Source organism: Engystomops pustulosus, chromosome 2 (assembly GCF_040894005.1).
Source record: "Engystomops pustulosus chromosome 2, aEngPut4.maternal, whole genome shotgun sequence".
Lineage (NCBI taxonomy): Eukaryota > Metazoa > Chordata > Amphibia > Anura > Leptodactylidae > Engystomops > Engystomops pustulosus.
In genome coordinates this window covers 74,016,623-74,032,437 of record NC_092412.1, presented here as the reverse complement: position 1 = coordinate 74,032,437, position 15,815 = coordinate 74,016,623, and the positions used below count along the sequence as shown (strand labels likewise).

The following is a 15,815-nucleotide window of genomic DNA, read 5'->3' as shown; positions in this document are numbered from 1 at the left end:
TGCGGTTATTTTATACTATCTTCTAGCACCCTGGGTATAAGAGGGGGGCACACTGGGGGGTTAGGGTTGGGGTTGATTATGGTGGGGGGAATTTTTGGACAATGAAACATGAAAGCTGCGTCATTAATTTACTGAAAGCGCTATCTCAGGGGTTGTTGCATGGGAAAACAAATAGAAAGTTTAGAAGATTTGGAAGTATTTTAAAACCTTTGGATACATAAGCCGAAACATTTATGCCTGTCCTAATTGGCATCATATTAACCCTTCATATGACCTTCATAGTACCCACCACACCAGAGATGAATCAATTTCCTCTCTTTATTGGGGATGCAACCGAATGAATAAAATACTGACCCAGAAAATGGCATGCAAACATTTGATCTTGTGCATAAATCTTACTGACCAAACCTTTCGGAAGCATGTATTAGTGTGCTATTCTCATTAACCACACTTTTCTGAACCAGTTTTCTGTATAAAAGCACCATATTGTCTGACAACGGGACATTGCAGAACTATGTATAAAAGCCTCTTCAATAAACGTCAGCACCTTGGCCAGGGAAACCATGGCTGTTTCACAATCCATGCATAGCTGACTGAGTAGCAAGCTCTACCTAGCTTCCTCCCTGCTGTGTGCATTGGCTTCTCATACTGCTTACATGTCAAGCCCAGAGAATCACAGGCATACCTACGGAGGACATGCCTGTGATTGCTAAGCTCAAAGCTGCATGATTGGCTGCTTCAGCAGTCACATTGTCTTGAACACAGACCTGGGTCTCAAATAATTTACGATGGGCCCAAGGTCTGTGGATGTCACACCCATGAATTTTTGGATGGACCCCAAAATTTATAGTACAGGTCCGCTCATCATTAATAAGCTGTATTGAAAATCTTTGAGAGATAGATAGATGTACACATAGATGAAAAAAATGTAAAACTGAGACATTCAAATTGCTGTAGCTTGATATCTAAAATAAACTTTAAAAACTCACTAGAAAGTATTGCAGAAAGGTAATTTATAGTTCTATGCACAGTGTAGTCAATACCAAGATAAAATTTTCTACATCTGTCACATCTGTGGCCCACATTTATCAAAAACAGTGCAAACTGCACAATGTGTAGTGTGCAGGGTGCGCCAAATTCAGGATTTCTGGCGCCTGCTCTTTATGAATCTGGCACTCCCTGCACAGATCTGACAGAGTGCACCAACTTTTTTTTTATGTACCTTTAACAAAGGGCGTGCATCACATTTGTGTCATACTCTGCATGATAAATGTGTCACACAGTCCGACTGAGCACCGAACGCCCCTTTTAGTGCAGAATTCTGCCTCACGTCGGGTATAGTGCAGCACATATATATGGTGCTCACACTTCTTAAATACTTGTTTAAGCAGTTTGCACTAGAAATAACATGCAAAGTCCAGTAGAAAACTGGTTTAGTAAAACAGGCTTTAGTAAATGTAGCCCTGTGTGTCTATATTTACCCAATTTTTTTGTGCATCAATTAAATATTTGCATATAAGCTACATCAAGTGCTGTAACCAGATTATATAAGGTGTCCAGCAACAAACAACTTAAAGAAGTTATTCATTATCATGATTTTATACTGTATATAACAGAATTCGAAGGAATGGCACAATTCTTATTTTACACATACTGTGATAAAATCAGAAATATCACAATAGTATTTTGTAATGATTAAAAGTGAAGAAAAGTATCTGCAAGATGCTCCAACTACAGTGCATTTTTATTTTATCGCTAGTCAATAGCCTCCTTGGTCATGGCTGCAACTTCATTTTACATTGTTTATGTGATGACCGTTACCACATGGGGCTTCACTGCCATAATTGCTATCATGGGAATAAATTGTGTTTAATAAATTATTTAATAAAATAATTCTATAAGCTATTATTTAACACCTATAAGATTATTTTGTATTTTATGTATATTATTGTAGTTAGATTAATTAAAAAATTTAATATTCAACATGGATGATATAATTTCAGAGAGGCATGGTATCAACACAAAGGGGCACATTTACTCATGCTACGTTGGACGCATATCCGTCGGGTTTCCTGAACATTTCCAATTTGCCCTGAATTGCACAGGGGTTTTTGGCACACGTGATCGGATTGTGGCACATCGGCGCTGGCTTTCATGCGACACAAATCGGGCAATCTGACCCGCGTATTTTAACTTTCAAAATTGTGTCGCAAGACACGCACTCACATGCACTGGGAAGAAGAACGTGAACTCCGGTGGACCTCAGCCGTGAAGTGACACATACAGGAAATTGGACGCACGATCTTAGTGAATCACGGCAGCTCCAAATACTCGTTGGACATTCCGGATCGGTGGCGTCAATAAGACAGATAAGTAAATGTGCCCATAGTATGGTATCATTGGTTCTCCTACTAGAACTGAACTATCCCTTAATGAACTTGGCGAGAATCTGTCATTTATCCGTACTTTCACAACCAGTTTCGAAATATCCTGTTGTCTCTTTTCCTTCCATGTGCTTCCTGATAGTGTTTTTCAGTTGTCCCCATTTACTTAGATTCTGATTTTCTTGAGCGTAAAGTTGGTAAACACTGTATATTGCCAATCGTTATTCTTTATGAAACACCTACAATTTCATGTTGTTATGAACTAGTGTCACAATGATCTGGCACACTTTTGTATTGTCTTCATTGTTGTTTTTTCTGAAAAAAAAACGTGTCTAATAAATAACTAATAAAAAAACTGGTAGAGAATCTGTAATGTGTTGACATTTTAAAGTTTTATTTATTTTGTATATATTTATCACTTTTATTAACATACTGCTCCATCTGCTCTAAAATGCACTTTGCATTATTGAAAACCAGTCCTGACCATGTTTGTCAGTTTTCATATGATTTATATGACTGCATAAGAAATTATTATAATATTTATTCTTCTGAAAAATGAATAAAAAATAGAATTGAAGCTTTAAATGACAATTCTAAGAAAAAAAACCTAGTAGGATTGAGTCAGAGAGACATTCAGAAGCATTACCAAATATACAGGGATATGATATTTTTGGTTGTAATAAAAATAGAAAAAATATCAAAACGGATTATAGGATTAATAAACTTCCAAGATGGATTATATTAAAACACTAGGCCTGGGGCAAATTAATTTTGTGATGTACCAAGTATATTTTATTACTTGAATAAAATTACTTTTAAAAAAGTAAAGAAGAAAATATTAAAATAAAGCTAAATGAAACAAACAGTGATATCGATTTTCTATATGTGACGCAAAACTATTGCATAAGTTATTTGCATCATACATCCACAACATTAATGGAATCATTTCATTTTTAAAACAAGGCTAATGAATACAGTAAAACCTTTAATAATCTGATACTTGAGTCAATATTAAACAAACCATTGTTTTAACCTTTTCCTTTCATAGTTCCACAATATACTTTTTTTAATTAATAAATTGTGAGAAAGAGTGGCATAGGGTGTTCATTGCCATTTATTAGACATTTTCCTCATTGCTTTTTCTATTTTTTTGTGTTTGTGTCACAACAGATGCTAATAGTATATTTTAAATAATACACATTTGGACAGATTTATCAAAGGTATCTAAAAGTACGAACTTAAAAGAACTGTACCAACAAATGTTGCCCCATTACACTACTAGTATCCTCAAATACAGTATAAAATGTCCTTTATAGGGTACTTTTAAGTGAAATCTCGCCAGTTTAGCTATAAAGTCATATGTGAAAATTCTACAGCTGCATTTATTTCTATGCCAAACAGGACCTGGTGTAGAGATTATTGCTTCTCAAGACCCCAAAGCCTCATGATGTATCCAACTGCGGCGGATGCACAGCAGGGCTGTCATACGATAAATGACCCCCAGTGTCTCTTTAAATGTCTTCTACTGCATGTATCATATAGCATTTATCAAAGCATATAATGCTGAATTATAAATCTGACAAATTTTAAGATTGTCTAGTCTTACTTTGCATCTCCTACTTTTTGGCTAAATTTACGCGAGACAGATGTGCCATAATTTTTTCAGAATTTCACATGGATCCATGTAGAAGAACTTCAGACTTTGTTGTTTATTAGTCCTTATTGCGGTTCTATAATAGAACATGTGTTAATCAGTTGAATAAACTCTTGTCATCTATGTACAGTATATAAAATGTAATAAAATTTAAAACATAATGTTTAATGGGAGACATTCAAATCTATATTGGGCCATTACACTTCTAAATGTATTCCTATAGGTAACAATTAAACAGCTACAGTTAAAAAAGCAATTGATAAAAAGAGGGCATTAAAAAATATTAATCTGAGGGGTCACCTGAGGCTTTCAATACTTACAAAACACTAACTAAAATCTGTAAGAAGAAAAATAAATCAGCCAAAATACAAAATGAAAAAATAGGTCAAAGATAGCAAAACAAATCCTAAGACATTTTTTAAGTACTTTATATCAATGCAAAAAAAAAAATTGTTCATTGCAGGTTCAGAATGATGCATTTCAAACACACTAGGGCTTATTTACTAAGGGTTCACGGATTGCATTGCCATCGGACTTCCCATCGTTTTTTTTGGGATTTGCGCCGATGGGACAGGTATTTAGAAGGGGATTGGGGAAAAGTAGCAGAGACAAAAAACAACAGAGCTCATAGGATGATATTGTCAAGTTTTAGATGTGTTATATAGTTGGTTGGTGCTCACCTGGTGGAGTTGTGGACAGAGGTTCTGCCAGTATCTTTGGAGTCTCCGAACTCAGGGTGCTGGACCGTTTGGAGTCAAGCAATAGGTTCCGGGTGGTTAAGGATAGAAGGCACACAGGAAAAGTTTTATTGGTATTAAAAGGATCATACAGGTACACAACGCATTTCGGGGATCAAAACATCGCCTTTCTCAATTGAAAATATAGATCTGTTGGTTATTAAATGACAGGAAACATGAATATAGATAAGGTTATCTTATCTATATTCCTGTTTCCTGTCATTTAATAACCAACAGATCATGAATAAGGGTGTCTAACACCCGAAACGCGTAGACGATTTATGCTGCTGTTGTATCCCATGGCCGAATTTATGGTTTTTAATGAAATGGAATAAAGCCTGAAAAATTTTATATGGATTCCTGTTGCATCCTTTAAAGCTGGATCGTGTTTGCCGTTTTCACAACAATAAATATTATTTTAGATTTTACTGTTGCTCTACCATTGGTTCATATTATTTCTAGTCCAAATTTTAGACCTCAGGTACCAAAGGTTGGGTACAGTGCATAGTAATATCCATGTAATAGATACCTAACATAGGTGTTCTACTATATATTAGAGTACCATGTACCAGTACCATTGTTTGTGATAAGAACAACAAGTTGGATATATTGTTTAACCCAATTTATTCTAAGGACAAAAAGTGGCAAAAGAAAGACCTGGCATTCAAAGATGGATAAGAGTAAAAAAAATTGTTTTCCGACTTACCCCCCCCCCAAAAAAAGGTCCTAGTTACCTCTTTTGTTGTCCTATTCCTATATAACAATGTATCTAAAACATGTGTATTGTATATGAATATTTGTGTGCCATTCTTTACATAAATACTTCATTTTTCTTTTTGTAAACTCAAGTGTGTGGATGAACATTATGTACAATTTACAGTTTGTTTTTATTTATTATTTTAAATAAAGGTTATGATGTTAGAGTTGTTATAATCGCTATGGGATTTGTCTTGCCATGTAACATTTCAAGTAGTGATCACCTGTGAAATAGAATTATTAGCATGATTAGCTTAATGAACAATTAGATATATAAAAAGGTACTTACATTGTTAACTAATTTAACACTGCAGTTACATCACATGTTATAGAACTCTGTTGGAAATAATATTAGCATTCCCGTAACTAAAAAGTCATTACTGAATGCCCCGCTGCTTCTTGTAATTGCTGTGAAAGGCTGTGAAAAAAATAATTGTCTTTTTTGCAATACATTTCTTTATAAAACAAGAACTATGACCAAGTGCCAATTTTCTTCAATATGTGTATATAGAAATAAGAAAAATCCAATTATGCCATATTTATCATAATTGTGCATAACAATATACATATTAAAACACTTTATTCTTTAAAATGTTTGACAGGCAAAGTATTTTTTCTCATGTGAACTATTATTCAGTTTATAGAAAGAATGGCATATTTTATTATTTTTCAAGCTGCAAAAGAATGTGAGTGGAATAGGCACTAGCAATGTGCCATGTTTGTGACATCACTTTTTGTTTCTACAAGCATTTCAAGACGATGCTTATTATTGATTATTTTTTAGGTAAAAATAATACATCTGTTTTCAATTGTCAATTATTCAATTTACATTTCTCCAATTATGGGATACACTAGAAATTCTAAATTTCTCCTCCATTTTGTTCTTAGTAACTAAGCAGCTCTCAAAGATTTAACAAGCTACCTAAAAGCTGTTCTAAAAAAGTTTTCAAAGCTGATCCCCAAAAGAGACAATTCTGAAATCTCCTTGAAAATCCATAAAACCACAGTTTTATTTGTAAACCATCTGATGTTGTAATAAAGTATAAAGAAAAATGTAAAATTATAAAAACATAAAGAAGATATATGGAAACAGTTAGTTGGTAACTAATTTGGGTGGTAAAACTATCGGTCTGAAAGTAGATATCATATATATAAGCCGAGTTGGGCTGAAAAAGTCCCACTCGGTTTATAGTTGAGTCTGTTTGCAGGATGCATAAAGTACTTCCTTACATTTAAGATGAGAACAGGTTCCTGCAGGTGAATCCACTCTGAGAAGAGGCTGGGCAGAGAAGAGGGAAGGAATCCTATTAACAGATGTGCTAGACTGTTTGCAGGAACCAACATCATCATGGTTTCTACATCTCTGAGGTAAGTTATTTAACATTATTCAATAAATTTCTTTTGGTTCAGACAGGATTTGAACCTGCAATAACTATTTAGCATGCATAGAAATACGGTCTTCTTAAGAGCTTCTTTAGAGCTTCTAAAGAGTTACACTATCACCGAAGTTTAATGCACTACTATAGAGAGATGGATCTTCTCAGAGGTCTTTCTATATATCACTAGATTATCCTTTTTTTTCTTATTTTTAAAACATTAATTAATACAATTAAACTGAATAATTAAAAACGTATAAGGCAAAAAATTAATTATGAAATGTAATATCAAGGTAACCAGGAAAACCTTTACAATCCATATAATAAACTGTCATAAACTGAAGCTCAGCCCCCCTGGAATTTGCATTGTGTTTGTGATAGGCTACTGAGTGGGGGGAGGTAGCTGGACATTTCATTAGTGAGGGAAGGCAGCTGGGCATTTAATTAGTTAGGTGAGGCTGCTGGGCATTTCATTAGTGAGTTGTGGCTACATGGCATTTAATTAGTGAGGGAAGTCTGCGACCAATGCATTTCCTACCCTTAGCTTTTATTCAAGTCAAAAGGTTTTCTGGGGAGACAGTCCACTTCTTACTTGTGGCTGTATTGGCTTCGGTCCATATGTTTATTTCATGTGTTTTCTACATGTTTTAAATACTTTTAACATGTCTAATGCAGCAACGAGGAATAATAAAATTACATATTGTCTTAGTCTATACACACTGGGGCACATTTACTTACCGCTTGAGTTCCCAAGGTTCGGAGTGTCTGACGATCAGGCAGTCTGGCGCAATTCACTAAGATTGTATGACCGATTTCCTGCATGTGTTGCTCCCCACTCAGGTCTGCCAGGGTTCATCATCTTCCTCCTGGTCCATGTAAATGTTTGGCTTGCGACATAATTCAAGTTAAATCCCGCCCCCCGATTTGCATCACATGAAAGCTGGAACGATTGCAACACAATCGCCTTCTAAATATCTGTCCCACAGCGCGATCCCCATAAACGGCAGAAAATCCAACGGAAATGCGGCCACGGGACCCTTAGTAAATAAGTCCCACTGTCTTGCTCTGGAGTTATTGGGTCGGAAACCAGATTGTAGTCTGTCAAAGAGCAATTTGGAAGAAAAGTAGGATGATAGTTCCAGCTCAACATGTTGTTCCGCAAATTTAGGTGCAAATAAACAAAAGTGGCAAAAAAGAAATTTAGAAGATAAATGACTGCCAAATTATTCAAAAGTTATAACCATATAAAATGACACATCAGATTACAAAATATGGGCCTAAGCCATCAGCTACAAAGTGTCCTTAAGAGGTTAAAGCAATGGCAACATAGCCTAATATAGGCAAATAATGCAACATTTTATTGTAAGGATTAACAATTCTTCTGTGGACCAATAACTACAAACCATGTGGTGGTTTCTTACTTTTTGCCTAGTATGTTACATTTAAAAATTTGCAATGGGAAATTTGGACATTTAGGTAGAACTTGCTATTTGCTCTTTTTTTCAGATGTTGTATGCCATGTTAGTCAAATTGAATCTTGGATTTTTTAAATAAAGTTGCAAAAAATTTGCAAAAGCTCTTCTAGTCTCAGTTGTTAAACTTGGCTGGAAGAAATAATTCAGACTCTTTGCAACTTTTTTCACACAAAAATGTATGACAACACAATAAACAAACAAACACAAGCCCTAATTAACACAAGGAAAAATAACACTTAAGATACATTATACACATTAAACACAAACTAGACTGACTGAAAAAACTAGAAAGAGAATAGATAAATCTCCCCAACTGTCTTGAAGACTGAATATGACAAAAACTTTATAAAAAATTTTGGGCCCTCTCCTATAATCCTTCACTATAGATTGAATAATAAAAGTTTTTTTATATTTATTTAAAAATTTTTTGGAAAAAAGTTCAATGAAAAAGTACAGTTATGATAAAAGTATAAAATTTTCAATTACAGGGTTTAATGAAAAGAAAAAGGAAATCCTTGATAAAGTCTTAAAATTAGATGCATGCAATCTCAGACAACAACACACAACAATTCCACCAAGTTATTATTTAATTAACAAAAAGAGACCCAATGGAAAGAAATTACAATAAGTACATCCCTACTGGTTTTTATAAGAAAGAGGGCATATGTGTAACTTCTGTTACAGAGGGTTTCTTATCTGCTGGACAATTTATACTTACTAGTGGCACCATTCAATATTCCATGCAACCTACTGTGAGCAAAATTTACATATGTGGTGAAATAATATAATATATAATAATAATAATCTTTATTTATATAGCACCATCAAATTCCGTAGTGCTTTACAAATCATAGGGGACATATACAAATATAATATTACATTACAAAGTACAAACAGTCATATGGAACAATAGGAGTGAGGGTCCTGCTCACAAGAGCTTACAGACTAAAATGATGAGGGTGTTGACACAAGAGGTTTTATAATGGTCCAGCCATTCTTTATAAGGGAACAATATAAAATAATTTAATAAATAAAAATTCTGTAGCTTGAATCAGCCATCAGCCGCCATCTTATTTACAGGGTCCAAGGTGAGAGTGACTGCAGAAAAGCCTGGACCTTGGTATATATCTGCTGTTTGCTGGATAACAGAGGGGAGATAGGATGTAGGATTGTTTAGTAAGGGGAGAGTTGACATTTCATGCAGTTAGCGAGTGTGATATTCTGTGTTCTGTTCAAACATGTTTGGGGGATGGTGTTTTAATGTTTTAATCCAGCAAAATGTGCCCTGATAGCCTATAGTGTTGAACAGATACAGCACTTCTGCCCTGAATTACTAGGCAGGTGCCTTTATCATTCGGCTATAGTGAACCATACTCAGAGCAGGTTGTTGTAATTTGGAATCATGGAGTATCACTGTTTTTTTTTTATTTTTTATATTAAAATGTACATGTTGATTTTAGTGCTGAATAGGCAGGTTTTTTGTTACTCTAGAGTGTTTTGTGTATAGAAACTTTGATGGTTTTCTACCTTCACAGCGTTATAGGTGTATATGTCTAATTTGACATTATTGTTTACACGTCTCCTTGTCATAACCAATCAAATACCAGTGAATGCAGGGGTACACCATGGACATCTGCACACCACACCAACCACCGCTCTGGGAGTGGATTGGGTGAAGGGGGTATTGGACGGCAGCAGGACAGAGGATATCACAGGAAATTTGCGGATCATGTGTCCTGCCAGTCCTGGGAAAAAAAGTACTACAGTATATAGTTGATCTACTATGGGTCTTATTTTGTAAAAGTTTTGTAACAGTGCCCCCCTCCAATACAACAAATCATGATTATGATATTAGCTTTGGAGAGAGTTTTGCCATTATCATAGACCTGCCATTAGGGATAAACAACCTTCCAATCATATGTCAATGCAGATAACTTAATTTTTTTAACTTAAATAGTTTCAAACAGTTTTAATGAAATTACCTAATTTTCCAATTAAAACAAAGTTATAAATACATTTAATCTATATTATTTCCCTCTACTTTACTGTTCATAACAATGGCATAAAAGCAGCCCATTTAATGAGGCCCAAAGTCACTCAGTGTAAGCAAAAGAAATTCAGCTGCAGCTTTGTAACTGATCAGGGGAACTGCAAGTGGGTCACTAATTGTCAAGAGAGAGCATCTAATAAGAAAAGTCAGGGATGTTTGTTGTTCATGGATTTATTCAAGGGCAATTTTACTGCTTTTAAGTTGCAGTTTTATGTACATGTTACTTTTCATTAGTTTTCTTTTTGTCTTGTCATTTAAACCCACATCAATTACATCCCTAATGTTGCTGGGGACATGGAGTCTTTTGTTTTCATGGGTAGCTCTGCCAGTTTGATATTTTCTATTATCCTAATTTGCTTACTGACATGATTCTTTTGACAAGTATGCTTGCGGATCTAATTAGTTTGTAGGTATACTTGTCTATCATTACAGAAGGGAACCATTTTATTCCACATGCCTACAGCTAAACTATATTCCCTTTAGAGATCCATAATACTTCAATTTAAAATGTGTAAATGGGGAATGGAAATGATTTCTTTCAGAAGAAAAAGAAAAGTTAGTATTGTTTCAAACTCTATCACTGAAATGTATAAAAATAGGACAAGATGAAAAAGGGAAATATAAAATCTAGTTTAAAAATATATGCTTATTTTTAAAGGGGTTGTTTAAGTAAAAAAAGAAAGAAGAAATCCCTCAAATACAATTGTAAAATTAAATTACTTTACTTTTCCTAGGGTATCTGGCACTGCAGCTCAGATGGGGCACCTTGTTTTAAGCTGGGTGGATGAAAATGCCACAACCAGTTAATGTCTACACAGTGATGATTTGTGGTGGAAACCTTCATGCCTGTAACTACAAAATGAAAACTTTGTAATGGTCACTAGTCATCCAGGACATTTCAAAAACCAAGAGTAATGTAAGGGCTACAGGAAAATGGTAGACTGCCTGTGGAAAAATAAGAAACTGTATATACTCAAGTATAAGCAGAGTGTTTCAGAACAAAAAATGTGCTGAAAAACCCTAACTCGGCTTATACTCGAGTCAAGAAAAAAAACAAAGTGTATTCACCTTCCAACACCCACCTTCCCCGGCAGGTCCTCTTCTATCCATTGTGGCCCTGGCATCCATGTCCCCGCACAGTCTGTTGCAGGCACCATGACATCAGCCGCTCGTTGACATTATAGTATGTGCTGATGATGGCCACACACTAGAATGTCAGGGAGTGGCTGATGTCATAATGCCTGTGAAGGACCACACGGGGTCACGGAGCCGATGCCAGTGCCACAATGGATAGAATAGGACCTGCAGAAGGGGGGTATGTTGAGGGGTGAATGGTGAACTGTTTGTCTGTCTGTGTGTTTGTACCTTTTCTTCTTTTTCTCCTCCTGCTGGACAGCAAACCTTTGTCTCTGTCCACTATTGTTTCAACAGACAAACCAGTTCAGCAGTCACCACTCAGCATTACCTGATCTTACCTGGGTGTGTGCAAAACCTGAGCAGAGGGTGAGCTGGGGTTAGATAGCTGCACCTTATTACTGCCAGGTGATGCTGAGCTGAAGTCATGTGGTTTATGTTTGCATTTCTAACTTTGGTTACTTTGTGTATATTGTAAACTCCCCTTTATTTTTATATTGTGTATTATATTGTATTGTGGCATTATGTATATTAACCCCTTAAGGACGGAGGGTTTTTCGCCTCATTTCTCGCTCTCCAACTTCAAAAATCCCTAACTTTTTCATTTTTCCGTGTACAGACCTGTGTGAGGGCTTATTTTGTGCGTAACGAATTTTACTTTCCCGCAATGTTATTTATTTTAACATGCCGTGTACTGCGAAGCTGAAAAAAAATTCCAAATGTGGAAAAATTGAAAAAAAACCGCACGTGCGTCACGTTCTTGTGGGCTCAGTTTTTACGACTTTCACTCTTCGCTCCAAATAACATGCCTACTTTATTCTTTGGTTCGGTGCGATCGCGGTGATACCAAATTTATACAGGTTTTATTGTGTTTTAATACATTTTCAAAAATTAAACGAATGTGTACAAAAAAGAAAAATTTTTTTTTGCCATCTTCTGACGCTAATAACTTTTTCATACTTTGGCGCACGGAGATGTGTGAGGGGTCATTTTTTGCGAAATGAGGCGACGTTTTCATTGCTACCATTTTGAGGTCTGTGCGACATTTTGATCATTTTTTATTTCATTTTTTATGTTATGTAAAAAGGTGTAAAAGTCGCATTTCGGATATTTGGGCGCCATTTCCCGCCTCGGAGGTCACCGCCGGCCGTAACCGTTTTTATATTTTGATAGATCGGGCATTTTGGGACGCGGCGATACCTAATATGTTTGTGATTTTTACTGTTTGTTATGTTTTATATCCGTTCTAGGGAAAGGGGGGTGATTTGAACTTTTAATATTTAATTGATTTTTTTTATTTTTTAAACTTTTTTTTTTCTTTTTTTTTTCACTATCTTTTAGACCATCTAGGGTACATTAACCCTAGATGGTCAGATCGCTGCTACCATATACTGCAATACTACAGTATTGCAATATATGGCATTTTTGCAGCACATTCATTACAATGAGCCACTGGCTCATTGTAACGAATATGCAGCTGCCAGATAGCCTCGTGTCAAAAGAAGACACGAGGCTACCATGGCAACCGATCGCCGCCCCCCGATGACGTTCGGGGGCGTGGCGATCGAAAAAAAGATGGCGGCGCCCGCGCGCCGCCGTCTTTTAAACGCCGCCGGCGACTTTGCCGGCGGCGTTTAGGGGGTTAATAGCCGCGATCGGTGCAGGCACCGACCGCGGTTATTAGCGGTGGGGGTTTTGTGCAAAATGCAAAAACCCCCACCTCTGTATGAAGAGGACTCAGCCCGTGAGCCCTCTTCATACATCCCTTATACCTCTGCGCCGTAGAGCTACGGCGCAGAGCGTTAAGGGGTTAAGTAAGAAATATATCTTTGTGTGATGTTTGTTGTTAAAGGTGCAACCCAGGGGTGTATCCCTTTAAAACTCAAGGGAAATAGCTGGGTATTTAATGACACCTGTGTGTACATGGATTGTCTCTAGGTCAGAGTGTCTGATCTGACCACAGGGGAGCTGCTTGTTCCAAGGTAGCTGCAATCTATCCCCTGAATTATCTGCATTTTTGTTCTGTACATTTTATTTTTGTGCAAATAAATGCAAGCCTTTTCTTTGGACCTGAAGCCTGAGTAAAGATTTATTTTTTTAATGGCCAGAAGACCCCACATCTCAACAGGGTGTCAGGGTGTGAATACACTTTTTGTTTTTTTTCCTACAGGCATTATATTGGGGGCAGTGGCTGGCAAGCTACATACTAGAGGGGCTGGCTGGCTATATACTACTGGGGGCTGGCAGGCTATATGCTAGAGGGGCTGGCAGGTTTTATACTAGAGGGACTTGTAGGCTATATACTAGAGGGGCTGACAGGCTATATACTAGAGGGGCTGGAAGGCTGTAAACTAGAGAGGCTAACAAGCTATAAACCAGAGGGATTGGCAGGCTATATGCCAGAGTGGCTGACAGGCTATAGATTTTTTTTTTTATTTAACTGAGCCAACTCTTTAATTTTACATATAAATGAAGAAAGCCAAGTCCGCACAATGGAAAAGACCTCAATAGAGGGGGTGCAGAGCCTCCATAGATCTTGGCGAGATCCTTGTGTAGTAAAGCTGAAAAAAGCGTAGGCAGCACTCCAAACTTCAAAGATTCCAAAGGGAGAAGTTTTTTTTAAAATAGCGGCAACGTTTCAGTGTAACCAACCTTCATCAAGCTTGATAAAGGTGGATCACACCGAAACATCGCCACTGTTTTAATAAACTTTTGAGTGTTGCCTACTCTTTTTTCAACTTTAATTTTTCATAGAAATGTCTATAGTTTGTGAAAGTGTAGTTTGCATTATTTTATTACATACATGTGTATTCTAGTTTAACCTCCCAGTGCTCACCCAAATGTATTTTGGGTGTTGTGCAGAAAAAAAATAAATATATTTTGTACCCTCTGGTGCCAATGGCCTGCAGAACATAACTGCACAGCGACAATTGGTAGCCAATGACCTCATTTGAGGATGCTGTCCATTTGCAATAAAAGCAAAGAGGATTGGTATTACATGTAAGTATAATAAGTTACCTTCATAATAGAAATTCTGTAAAAAATGAAAAAAATTAAAGATGAAAGAATAAAATTATCTCCGTAATTGACCCCTTAACAATCAGGCCCTTTTTCATTTTTGTGTTTTCATTTTTCACTCCTCACATACAAAAATCCATACATTTTTTATATTTCCATGTAAAGAGCTGGATGAAGCTTGTTTTCTGTGTAACAAATTGCTTCACATAGTGACGGTATTTAATATTCCTTGCCATATACTGGAAAGTGGGAAAGAAATTCCACATGCAGGGAAATTGGTAAAAAAATACATCTGCACCTTTTTGTTGTGAGCTTGGATTTTATGGCTTTCACTGTGCACCGTAAATAACATGTCTACTTTATTCTTTGGGTCGGTGCAATCACAGGGATACTAAATGTATATAGGTTTTATAATGTTTTACATGTACAAAAATTAAAACCTCCTGTATAAAAAAAAATCTTCATTTTGCCATGTTCTGGTACTAATTACTTTTTCATTTTCAGCATACGGAGCTTTTGATGACATTTTGTCGGTCCAGACATTTTGAGGAATATTTTCCATAACAGGGTTAAATGCTGGGAATAACTATTATTATATTTTGATATGTCAGAAATCTTGGCATGCGATGATATCAAACATGTTTATGATTCTTACTGTTTATTTACCTTTATATGTGATCTAGTGAAAGGAGAATGATTTAACCCATTATCACCAATGCTTGTTTTCAGCTAAATGACCAGACTCGATTTTTCGAATCTGACATGTTTCATGATAATTGGTTTTAACTTCGGAATGCTTTAACATATCCAGGTGATTTTGAGATTGTTTTCTGGAGATAAATTGTACTTCATGATACTTGTAAAATTTAAGTGATAAGTTTTGCGTTTCATTCTGGAAAAAAAGTGATTTCAGAAAAAATCTTCATTTTCAAATTTTGAAATGTTCTGCATTCCAGATAGGAAGTAAAACTACACCAAAAGCTAGATAACTAACATTTCCGGAATGCATGTTTTATGTTAAAATGATATTTTAGCCACCCTGTCCTTTTTCTAGGATGTTATGAGGTGCAGAACTTTAGGTGTGATTTTTCAAATTTTCATGAAAATCGCCAAAACTCACATTTTGAGGGACAACTCAGCTTCCAAGTGACTTAAGGCCTAAATTATAGTAAAACCCCATAAATGACCCCACTATATAAACTAAAGCCCTCAACGTATGTAAAACAACTTT

General features: G+C 36.0%; 1 long non-coding RNA gene across 1 annotated transcript; it reads right to left on the bottom strand.

Annotated features, from left to right (window-relative positions):
• Nucleotides 1-2,387: 2,387 nt before the first annotated feature.
• Nucleotides 2,388-11,593, bottom strand: LOC140116536 (uncharacterized). Its single transcript, XR_011852795.1, has 3 exons — nucleotides 11,515-11,593; nucleotides 3,991-4,114; nucleotides 2,388-2,699 (listed from the first exon to the last, which is right to left on the bottom strand). It is a non-coding gene; the product is annotated as an uncharacterized lncRNA (long non-coding RNA).
• Between the last annotated feature and the right edge of the window lie 4,222 nt (nucleotides 11,594-15,815).